Source organism: Apium graveolens, chromosome 10, assembly GCF_009905375.1.
Source record: "Apium graveolens cultivar Ventura chromosome 10, ASM990537v1, whole genome shotgun sequence".
Lineage (NCBI taxonomy): Eukaryota > Viridiplantae > Streptophyta > Magnoliopsida > Apiales > Apiaceae > Apium > Apium graveolens.
In genome coordinates this window covers 169,336,641-169,348,900 of record NC_133656.1, presented here as the reverse complement: position 1 = coordinate 169,348,900, position 12,260 = coordinate 169,336,641, and the positions used below count along the sequence as shown (strand labels likewise).

Below are 12,260 nucleotides of genomic sequence, written 5' to 3'. Positions count from 1 at the left end.
TGTTTGCATTAGCTTCAAACAATTCACACACATTTGCTCACAAAAACACTTAGCCTTAGAAACTGCTCAAAACTTGAAAAAGTTTTGAGATTTACATTCAACCCCTCTTTTGTAAATCTCATTGTTAGTCCACTGGGAATAACAGCAGTCGAAGAAGAAGCTCCATTCCCTCCTGATATGAGCCTGTTTCAACTGCCCAAGCTTTGCCAAACTCTGTTCACACCCCAAACTGGCCATTAACTCCTGAAGAGCTGATTCCTCTGGAATTGAAAAGGTACATCCTTCTGGGAGATGTAGAGCCTTACGTATTGTACCAGGAGTGACTGCATATGAAGAATCACCCACTTCGAAAACAATACTGGGAGTGCCATGTGTACCACCATTATCAAAGTGCCCAGTCCGCCAAAATGTCAGAACTTGTTGGCTCAAAAAGACTGAAGGCTGGGTCAATGCATACCCGATTTCACTATGTGCAAGAAGATCTTGCACAAAATGCAATTCAGATGGAGCTTCAGCATTATCAAGAATAGCAGCATAATTGTTTGGAACAAATTTAGCTCCATCAATGATTAAATCCTTTGGTGCCATGAAATTAATCGAGATGTGTAAGTGCCTGTTAGGTGTTTGATAGAATGTCTATATGAAAAACCAACGTTAGAAGAAGTAAGAGAGTAAAAGCAAATAGAGAGAAAAAGTGTGAAAGGGAATAAAAGATTAAAAAAAATTCTCTCTCTGTCTTACTTATACCTTAAAAAAAATGTAACCGTTGGACACCTGTCAGACATGCAGTAATAACGGATAGTTACTGGGCTCGAGAAAACAGTAATCATTACTTACCCACTTGCAGTTTTTCAAGAAAAAACCGTTCCACTTACCCAGTTATTCCATTAATCAAGGTGAAACAGTTTTAATTCAAAATTGAAACCGTTCCCACTTATTTAATTATTTATCACTGCAAAATCAATATTCTGAAAAAAAATTCAAGTGAAAATGACCATAATAAATCAGATGAGCAAGTACTGATAAAATAAAATTAGAACTTAAGTTAAAACAGAATTTATATGGTCATCAGAATATGAATATATATCAGGATTTATCAATGCATTACAAAATATCTCAGAGACAAGATCTTGAAACAAAAACAAATTTCATTAATATATCAAGAGAATACATTCATGAAATTTAAATTACATCAGAACTTGTACAAGATTTCCCTAAGCTGCTAAACCTAACGTCAACAGCCTTTGTCCTAGCTCAAGAAGCAGGGCAAGGCTGATGATGAAGAAAAACAGGAAGAAGAAAATAAATCATTTCTTCTTCCTACTCTCGACAAACAGAATAGCGAGTCGTATGATTCGCTCTTGCTGGCGGAGAGCTTCCAGCCTTTCCTCCTCCAATCGCTCCAGATGGCGATGGTAATCCATATAGAAGAACATGAGGTGGGTGAGTACCTCCTGGGGAACAGAGTCCCATATCTCATCAGGAATGGCAGTGACGTGCCATTCCTGCTGCCAATCGGCACAGCTCAGCTCAATGTTGAAGGTTTCGTAGTTCAAAAACATATTGTATCTGATCATGGTGTTTTTGATAGAAAAAGTATGAGGATGAGTTTGTGATAAAAGATTTGATGGGAAGGCTGATGTGAAGTGGTTGCTTATATAGGCAAGAGAATGCCAGGAGACGCAAAGAAATTTAATGCTGACAGGTGGAATTAATTCTACCTCGTCTCCCCAGACTTGGAAAAAGAAAAACATTCATTGAAAAGGGAAAACATGGTTTAATGCGCACAAGAAACAAGTAAAAGTTGACTGTTCATGTACGAGTACCACTATCCCTAAATATAGTGACTGTTAATCTTCCACTTCAACATATTCAGGTTTAAACTGAGGCTGTTTCTAAATTTTATCCACAAATAAGTCAAGCAAAGAATCAGGCTTTAATATCAGAACTTAGACTTATATCAGAACATAACGGTCATCAGAACATAATTTCTTAACTCGAAAAATGAATGCCTATCTTAGTAAGTCATCACACAAATTCTGATTTAAACTCTTCAGAACTTATTCATCAGAACATGTAATCAGAACTTGTCCTCAGAAATTTGTGCAATGTGACACAATGACTGTTCATCTAAAACAACATAGATCACCACAGTGATTTTCATCATTCATATGGAGTGTTTAGTGTGTGCATTAAGCTAAATATCAGACAAGGAGTAAAGTTTGATTCACTTCAGTACATCTTAGAAATAAGGCATAACTAAAACTTTGCTAAAGAGCTGTCATTATTCTGAAACCTACTGTTGAATGAGTTCATGCTTGAGTCCACCTCAACTATTTTGTGCTAATTTTATGCATCTTTTTAAATTCCATTTTACAGTGGCTTCTCAGTGTAAGTGAGTCACGACTGCTTATCAGAATTTATGCTATTATCAGAGTATTTCTCCAGTAATCATAGAGTGTGAAAAGTCACCAAAAAAATATTTTATTTGCTTTTCTGATGCATATTACTTAATACCAGCAATGCACTTGGGTCTTCCCTTCCACATTTTTACTCTAGATCTCAAAGGAGTACCTGATTTTTAATCCTTGATTCTTTTGCTTTTTCTTTTGATAAGTGAGGTTTATCAGCACTTAGTACATTTAACAAATTTACTAGCATCAGAACTTAACAGATGAGTAGCATTATTCTAGTTTATGACTTAATAATAAGATAGACAAAGTAAACTCAACTAAGCTCAGTTATCAGAATATGCTTGTGTCAATAGATTTCCACAGAAATAATTACTTCTTACATGGGATCCCTTGTTTATTGAAGACTACTAGGTCAGCATCTCGCACAGTGATCCTCATAGGATTGAATAGTTACCTAAACAGACATATCACTATCAGAGTTTAGAAACATATATCAGACAATAGTCAGTACTTAAACACATTTTTCAATTAAGCACAGAATACACAAAGAGATTAAATTCTGTAAATACTGATCATAAAGTCTGATGCATCAGAACAAAACTAAGCAGATTTAGAGAAAGAACCTGAAACCATTCCAAGTTCATTTACCAATCTTATAAAAGTAGCTTCACACAATGGTTTTGTGAAGATATCTGCTCGTTGTTGATCTGTTGGAACAAAGTGCATTTCCACTGTACCTTCATCCACATGTTCCCTGATGAAGTGGTACCTGATGCTGATGTGCTTGGTCATTGAGTGTTGAACTGGATTACCTGTCATAGCAATAGCACTTTGATTATCACAGTAAATAGGGATTTTGAAGTATGTTAACCCATAATCCAGTAACTGATTCTTCATCCAAAGAATCTGTGCACAACAGCTTCCTGCAGCAATATATTCTGCTTTTACAGTTGATGTGGAAATTGACTTTTGTTTCTTGCTAAACCAAGAAACCAATCTGCCTCCAAGAAATTGGCAGCTTCCACTTGTGCTTTTCCTGTCAATTTTGCAACCTGCAAAATCTGCATCTGAGTAACCTATTAGTTTAAAATCTGATTCTCTGGGATACCATAATCCCAGATCAGCTGTTCCCTTAAGATATTTAAAAATTCTTTTCACAGCTGTTAAGTGAGGTTCTCTGGGATCTGCTTGAAATCTTGCACAAAGACAGGTAGCATACATGATATCAGGTCTACTAGCAGTTAGATAGAGTAGAGAACCAATTATACCTCTGTAATCAGTATTATCTACTGATTTACCAGTATCCTTATCCAGTTTTGTTGCAGTGGCCATGGGAGTGGATGCACTTGAACAATCTTGCATTCCAAATTTCTTCAGCAAGTTTCTGGTGTACTTAGTTTGACAAATAAAAGTGCCTTCTTCATTTTGCTTGACTTGAAGGCCCAGAAAATAGCTAATTTCCCCCATCATACTCATCTGATACCTTGACTGCATCAGTTTGGCAAACTTCTTGCAAAGTCTGTCATTTGTAGACCCAAAAATGATATCATCAACATAAATCTGGACCAAAAGTAAGTCCTTTCCATGGTTGAGGTAGAACAGTGTTTTGTCTATTGTTCCTCTGTTGAATCCACTTTCCAGAAGAAACTGAGCTAAAGTCTCATACCATGCTCTAGGAGCTTGCTTAAGTCCATAAAGTGCTTTATCAAGCCTGTAGACATAATCTGGATGTTTGGAATCTACAAAGCCTGGAGGTTGTTCAACATATACTTCCTCCTCCAATTCTCCATTGAGAAAAGCACTTTTCACATCCATTTGAAAGACAGTAAACTTTTTGTGAGCAGCATAAGCCAAAAATATCCTTATGGCTTCTAACCTAGCAACTGGTGCAAATGTTTCATCATAATCAATTCCCTCTTGTTGAGAATATCCTTTTGCAACCAGCCTTGCCTTATTCCTTGTAATTATGCCATCACTGTCAGTTTTGTTTCTGAACACCCACTTTGTACCAACAACAGATCTATTCTTTGGTCTTGGCACTAGGGTCCAGACTTTGTTTCTTTCAAATTCATTTAACTCTTCCTGCATTGTTTGCACCCAATCAGCATCTTGAAGAGCTTCTTCCACTTTTTTTGGCTCAGTCTGAGAGAGAAAAGAATTGTAAAGACATTCGTTTGAAGTACATGTTCTAGTTCTGACACCTGCATCAGGATTTCCAATTATCAAATCAGGTGTATATGATTTAGTCCACTTCCTTACAGATGGAAGGTTTTCTCTAGAACTGGATGCTCCCCCATGATCCATGCTGTCTTCATTTTCATTTTCTGATGTTCCCCCTGAAACTATGCTCTCTGAGTTGGATTCTTCAGAATTTAGATTTTCAGAACTATTAGAACTTGGCTTGTCAGAACTTGACGAATCAGAACTTGAAGAGCCAGATGTATGTTCTGATGCTTCTTGAGATGTGGTATGTTCTTGAGTATGCTCCCCCTGCATAGGTGCATCTTCCTTTGGCGTAGTCACCACAGTTTCAATAACATCAGAGTTTAATCCATCAGAGTTTACAGTATCAGGACTTGAGTCTTCATTTTCAAATCTCAGCTGATCATGATCAATAAAATCTTCAAGACCAGTAATATTCTTTTCATCAAAAGAGACATTGATAGATTCCATGATCACTCTTGTTCTCAAATTATAGACTCTGAAGGCTTTTATGGAAAGTGGATATCCAACAAAGATTCCTTCATCAGCTTTTAGATCAAATCTTGATAGCTGTTCAGGATGATTCTTAAGAACAAAACACTTGCATCCAAATACATGAAAGTACTTCAGATTTGGCTTCTTTTTCTTCACCATCTCATATGGTGTTTTTCCTTGTTTGTTAATGAGTGTTGCATTTTGAGTAAAACAAGCAGTCTGCACAGCTTCAGCCCAGAAATAGGTTGGAAGCTTTGCTTCTTCAAGCATTGTACGTGCAGCTTCAATGAAAGTTCTATTCTTCCTTTCAACAACTCTATTTTGTTGTGGAGTTCCAGGAGCAGAAAATTCCTGCTTAATTCCATGGTTTTTGCAGAACTCTTCCATTATCAAATTCTTGAACTCAGTGCCATTATCACTCCTTATTATTTTCACAGAGTCTTTGACCACTTTATCCAGTTGTTTAACATGATCAATCAAGATAGATGTAGTTTCACTTTTTGTGTGCAAGAAATACACCCATGTGTATCTAGTGAACTCATCCACTATGACCAATGCATATTTCTTCTTTGCAATAGACATGACATTCACTGGACCAAATAGATCAACATGTAATAGATGATAAGGCTCAAGAATTGATGATTCAGTCTTGCTCTTGAATGAAGATTTTCTTTGTTTGGCCTTCTGACAAGAATCACAAAGGCCATCAGGAGAAAATACTGACTTTGGCAGTCCTCTCACAAGATCTTTCTTGACCAGCTCATTTATATTGTTGAAATTTAAATAAGAGAGTTTCTTGTGCCAATTCCAGCTTTCTTCAATTGATGCTCTACTCATCAGACAGATTGCAGAACCATCAGTATTTGTTGAAAGCTTAGCTTCATAAATGTTACCACGCCTGTATCCTTTCAGAACAACTTTGCCTTTGGATTTACTCACAACTTCACAGTGTTCTTCAAATAAATCAACATGATAACCTCTGTCACAGATTTGACTTATACTCAGCAAATTTTATTTAAGTCCTGAGACCAGAGCTACTTCTTTAATGATGACATTCCCAAGATTGATATTGCCATATCCCAATGTTTTTCCAATGTTGCCATCTCCATAAGAAACATTTGGGCCAGCTTTCTCCACAAAGTCTGATAGCAGGGCTTTATTTCCAGTCATATGTCCTGAACATCCACTGTCCAGAACTAGAATATTTTTCCTGTTGCCCTGCAATCACAAAGACCACTAATGATTAGTTTTAAGGACCCATACTTGCTTGGATCCTTTGGCCTTATCAAGTTTGTTAACATTTGCAGCGGATTTAACATCAGAGTTTATGTTAACATTTTTCTTATCAGAACTTACACTATCAGACTTTGAATCAGAATTTATACTAGAAGGAACAATGGAAACTTTCTTCAAAGAAGGTTTTATTTGATAATGATCGTAGTACAAACTATGATATTCCTTACAAGTATAAATGGAATGCCATAAACTACCACAATGAAAACAAGGATTTTGTGGTTTGTATCTAACAGACTGACTCTTAACTCCTGATTTTGAAGGTAAGGAGTTAATGTTCTTATTCTTCCTGCAAAAAGAAGCCAGATGGTTAGAACTTCCACAGTTATGACATGTTTTCCTAGGAGCATCAGGAACAGGTTTATAATTATTGCTTTTATTCACACCTTCCTTTCTATTCCTATTTTTCCTAGGTGATTTTACCTTGTTTGCATTCTTAACATCTTTCAGCTTATGCTTAAGCTGCTTCTTAGTCATTAAGCCTATGTTTACTTCAGCTATCTTTTCCTGTTTTAGTTTGTCAGAAGTTAATTCCACTTTAACTTCTGATTTCTCATTATCAGACTTTACAGTTACAAACTTAACAGGTTTTAACTTTGGCTTTTGCTTAACAACAGGCTTAATTTCTACAGTTCCTTTATCATTCTTATCCTCTCCATAACCTAAGCCCTCTTTCCAATTTTCACTACTTAGCAAATTTTGAGTTGTTCTGCCAGAGTTAGTCCAAGTCCTGATAATCTCTATTTCCTTTTCTAACTCAGTTTTTAGAGATTCATTCATTTTTAGCACTTCATCCCTAACATAAAAAGCATCATCTCTATCCTTCTGAGTTTGATGGAACATAACTAACTCTTTTTCTAAGAAATCATTTCTTTTCTTAAAGGCAAGATTTTCAGAAGTTAATCTTTCACATGTTAAAGTTTGATCTCTATAACTAACAAACATGGTTTTAAGATATCTTCTCAACTCATTAATATCATCAGTATGAAAAACATAAGTAGTCTGAGGTACCTTTGTTTCAGCAGCTTTAGAACTGCTCTCAGCACTTTCTTTATCAGCATTTGCCATCAAAGCATAGTTCTCCTCACTTTCAGAGTCTGAGGTGTCTGTCCAGCTTTTCTTCTTTGTGACAAGAGCCTTGCCTTTGTCACCCTTCACTTTCTTGCAATCAGGAGATATGTGGCCTTTCTCACCACAGTTATAGCATTTGACATTGGTATAATCTCCTCTGTCAGACTTTCCTCCTCTGCCCTCAGATCTTCTGAAATTTTTCTTATCAGAACTTGTGCCTTTCCTGGAAAACTTCTTTCCCTTCCTGAACTTTCTGTATGCAATCTTTGTGATCCCTTTCACCATAAGAGCACACAGCTTCATCATCTCCTCATCAGCATCAGTCTCAGGCAAGCTTTCAGAATCTGAGTCATTATCACTTTCAGAACTTGATGACTCAGTATCAGACTTTGTGAAAAGAGCTTTACCCTTGTCTTTCCTTGAGGTAGCTGCTTTGGGGGATTCTTCTTCAGCCTTAAGAGCAACTGTCCTTGACTTTCCTCCTTTCCTCTTGCTTCTTTGTTCCATCTCAAGTTCATGAGTCTTGAGCATTCCATAAATTTCATCAAGAGTTGTTTCATCAAGATTGTAGTTGTCTCTTATTGTTGTTGCCTTCAAATCCCAGCATTCAGGAAGAGCTAACAGGAATTTAAGGTTTAAATCTTCAAGATCATACTCCTTATCAACCAATGACAAATCATTCAAGAGTTTGACAAATCTATCATATAAATCAGTCAATGACTCATTAGCCTTTGAGTCAAAGTGTTCATACTCTTGAGTGAGTATTGTCTTCCTGTTCTTCTTAATTGTATCAGTTCCCTGACACCTTGTTTCCAGAGCATCCCATATCTCCTTAGCAGTCTTGCAGTTAATTACCCTGTTTGACATTACATTATCAATGGCACTATGCAGTAAGTGTCGTACCTTAGCATCCTTAGCAATTGATGCTATATCTTCAGCAGTATAATCACTCTTCTCCTTTGGTACGGTCTTTGCTGCTTCACCTGCAACTGCAACAGCGAGCTTGGTTGGTTTGTGAGGCCCTTCCTTGATTCTATCAAGATATTCTGGATCTGTTGCTTCCAAGAACATGGTCATCCTCACATTCCATATGGGATATTCAGATGATCTCAGTATGGGAACTCTGATGGTCTCATACCGACTATGAATTTGTGTCTTTGGTGGTTCTTTAGTTTTGGTAGGCTTAGTTGGAGTTTCTGTGTCAGACATGATTGTATTTGAATCTTTAACTGTATGTGCATTTACAGATAGTCTCTGATACCACTTGTTAGGTCACACATACTGTAGAGGGGGTGAATACAGTGTAAAATACAATCAAATCGAACTTTTAATATTTCAAGTAACAGAAAACAAACTTTATTGAAACAATAAACTCTGTTACAGTATGGAACTGTTACCTCTCAGTGATGAACAAATATCACGAGAGCTGCTAGGGTTATAATGAATAATCTTCTCGAATATGATAACACTTATAGTGTAAACCCTATGTCTGTGTTTATATACTACACAGTTACAAGATAATCGCTAATTGATATGGAATATAATTCTGCTTCCTAAAATATATCAATCAGATATCTTTTCTTCCAAGTATTCTATTCTTCATAGAACTCCTTCTTCATGCATATCTCTTCTTATGTTTATCTCGATCTTCTTTCCTTTAATCAGCTACTATCCTTATCTGAACATACTTCAGCACTTAAGTTCTGATATCCATCTTCTGATGATTATCTCCTGATAATATAAGTACTGATATCCTTAAGTCCTGACTTCCAGTAAGTACTGATATATCCTGTTAAAGTGAGATCTGAAAACTAAACATAAATCATATTAGCCATGACATTATCAAATATATCTAACACCTTTTATATCTGCTATAGTCCATCCGATGGCCGATTTGAATTCTCTCAAAATCCTCAAGAGCTTGTCCTCATCACTACCTGAAAGGTCAGATACAATAACAACAGGTAAAGTAGATGCATCACCTAAAAAAAGCATACCTCAAGTGTGCAAGCAGTGGTTTAAGCTCCAAAGTAGGTGCTTCCTTAATAGATGGTTTGAGCTTTCCCTCAGTATTCTTGAGATCAGTATTTCCAAGAGATTCAAATGGCATGTCTAGCTTTCGTTTCCAAGGAAAAGCATTTAGATATTGTAACTGCTCATTGCCTTCCTCATCATCACTGTCAAATTCCCCCAATAAGGCTTTTTCTAAGGCATCAGACCTTAGCACATGATCAAGTTATGAAATAACTACAGAATCAACCAAATCCATCTTGAAACACTCCTCATCTTTTGTAGGGAATTTCATTACAATGAACACATTGAATGTCACATCCTGATCTTGCACCATCATAGTAAGTTCACCTTTTTGCACATCTATCAAGGTACGGCCTGTACCCAAGAAAGGTCTTCCCAAGATTATGGGAATCTTCTTATCTTCCTCGAAATCCAGAATGACAAAGTCTGCAGGAAAGATGAGCTTGTCCACTTTTACTAGCACGTCCTCCACGATGCCTCGTGGGTATGTAATAGAACAATCAACCAATTGTAGAGACATGTAGGTGGGCTTTGGATCAGGTAAATTCAGCTTTTTGAAGATAGACAACGGCATCAGATTGATGCTTGCTCCAAAATTACAAAGGCACTTGTCAAATGACAACTTGCCAATGGTGTAAGGAATGGTGAAGCTACCTGGATCCTTAAGCTTTGGAGGTAACTTTTACTGCAGCACGAACCTGCACTCTTCCGTCAGAGCAACGGTATCAAGATCATCCAGTTTCACTTTCCTTGAAAGAATACCTTTCATGAATTTCGCATAATTAGGCATTTGCTCCAGAGCCTCAGCAAAAGGTATGTTGATGTAAAGTTTCTTGAACACCTCCAGAAACTTACCAAATTGCTTGTCCAGCTTTTGTTTTTGCAATCTCTTAGGAAAAGGTAGTGGTGGATAGAGTTGTTTCTCCCCTGTATTACCCTCAGGCAGAGTGTGTTAAACAGTAGTCTTCCTTGGTTCCCCCTCTTTCTCCTTTTGCTTCTCTTCTTCACCTACAACTTTAGCTTCTTCATCTTTTGCTTTTTCAGCATCAGCAATTTTTCCAGACCTTAAGGTGACAGCTTTGACTTGCTCTTTAGCTTCCTTCCTGCCTGGCACTTCAGTATCGTTGGGAAGTGTTCCAGGTTGACGATTGAGCAAGGCATTAGCTATTTGTCCAATTTGATTTTCCAAGGTCTTGATAGAAACCGCCCGACTTTTGCACAACAGCTTTAACTCCTCGAAATCAGCACTAGAAGGTGGAGCAGCACCTCCCTGTTGAGGATATGATTGCCTTTGAGCATTTTGATGAGGTTGCTGGAATCCAGGTGGATTAAACTGTTTACTTGCAGCTTGCTGATATGGTTGCTGAATAGCATTCTGATTATTGCTCCAACTGAAATTGAGATGATTTCTGTTATTAGGATGATAAGTAGCGGGCACAGGCTACTGCGATCTTTGAAAATTGTTCACATACTGAACAGATTCATTAACAAGAGAACACTGATCCGTAGCATGAGAGCCTGTACAAAGCTCACAGACAATAGCTATTTGATTTACTCCATAGTTGGCTAAAAAATCAACCTTCATAGACAGCGCTTGGAGCTGCGCTGCAATAGCTGTAGCTGCATCAACTTCCAGAATACCTGCTACCTTCCCAGGCATCATCCTTTAGTTGGGTTTTGATACTCATTTGCAGCCATAGTTTCAATGAGACTATAAGCCTCAGTATACCTTTTGGCCCACAAAGCGCCTCCAGAAGCTGCATCGAGCATGGGCCTAGATGGGCCCCTAAACCATTGTAGAAACCAGTGATCACCATCCAGTCAGACATACCATGATGTGGAAACTTTCTCAACATCTCCTTGTAGCGCTCCCAAGCTTCTTACATAGATTCTCCTTGTTGCTGCGCAAACTGAGTAAGAGCACTCCTCATAGCTGCAGTCTTGTCCATTGGATAGAACTTCACCAGAAACTTTTATGCGAGATCTTCCCAAGTAGTGATGGATCCAGCTGGTAAAGAATGTAACCAGTCCTTAGCTTTGTCCCTCAGAGAGAATGGGAAAAGCCTCAGCTTGATAGCCTCATCAGTAACACCATTATATTTGAAAGTACTACAGATCTCGACAAAATTCCTGATATGCATGTTGGGATCTTCAGTCGCAGCACCTCCGAAAGAAACAGAATTTCGCACCATCTGAATAGTACCCGGCTTGATTTCAAAAGTATTGGCCTGAATAGCCGGATGAATGATGCTTGACTGAATGTCATCAATTTTAGGCCGAGAAAAGTCCATAAAAGCTGGATTAGCTTGAACTATACGATCACCCATTGTTACGGGTTCTTTCTTTTCATTCTCTTTATCCGAATCTTCAAAAACTATCTTCTCCGGAAAGTCAAGAGTTGTATCTGTCTCCTCAGCTGTATTTAGATTTCTCTTGCGGGTGCGAGAACGTGTTTGCATAAATGCTCGCTAGGGTACCTGAAACACAATCGGAAGCAGTAAGTAACAAGTCTTAATCAATGAATCTTAATGACCACTGATGGCAAGTACATAAACTAAACAAATTAACATCGAGTCCCCGGCAGCGATGCCAAAAACGTGTTAGGCACAAAGCACGCGCTAAATAAATCACGCAAGTATACGCGTTCGCAAGTAGTATATAATGATTTCTAGTTCGTTCCCACAGAGACTCTGATTAAATATATTTAATTAACACTTACTCACCAATGTATGATTACTCTTTAATGTCAAG

At 37.6% G+C, this 12,260-nt stretch overlaps 1 non-coding gene across 1 annotated transcript; it reads left to right on the top strand.

The window, feature by feature from the left end:
- Positions 1-11,336: 11,336 nt before the first annotated feature.
- LOC141694313 (small nucleolar RNA R71) lies at positions 11,337-11,443 on the top strand. Its single transcript, XR_012563632.1, has one exon. It is a non-coding gene; the product is annotated as a small nucleolar RNA R71 (small nucleolar RNA).
- Positions 11,444-12,260: the final 817 nt, after the last annotated feature.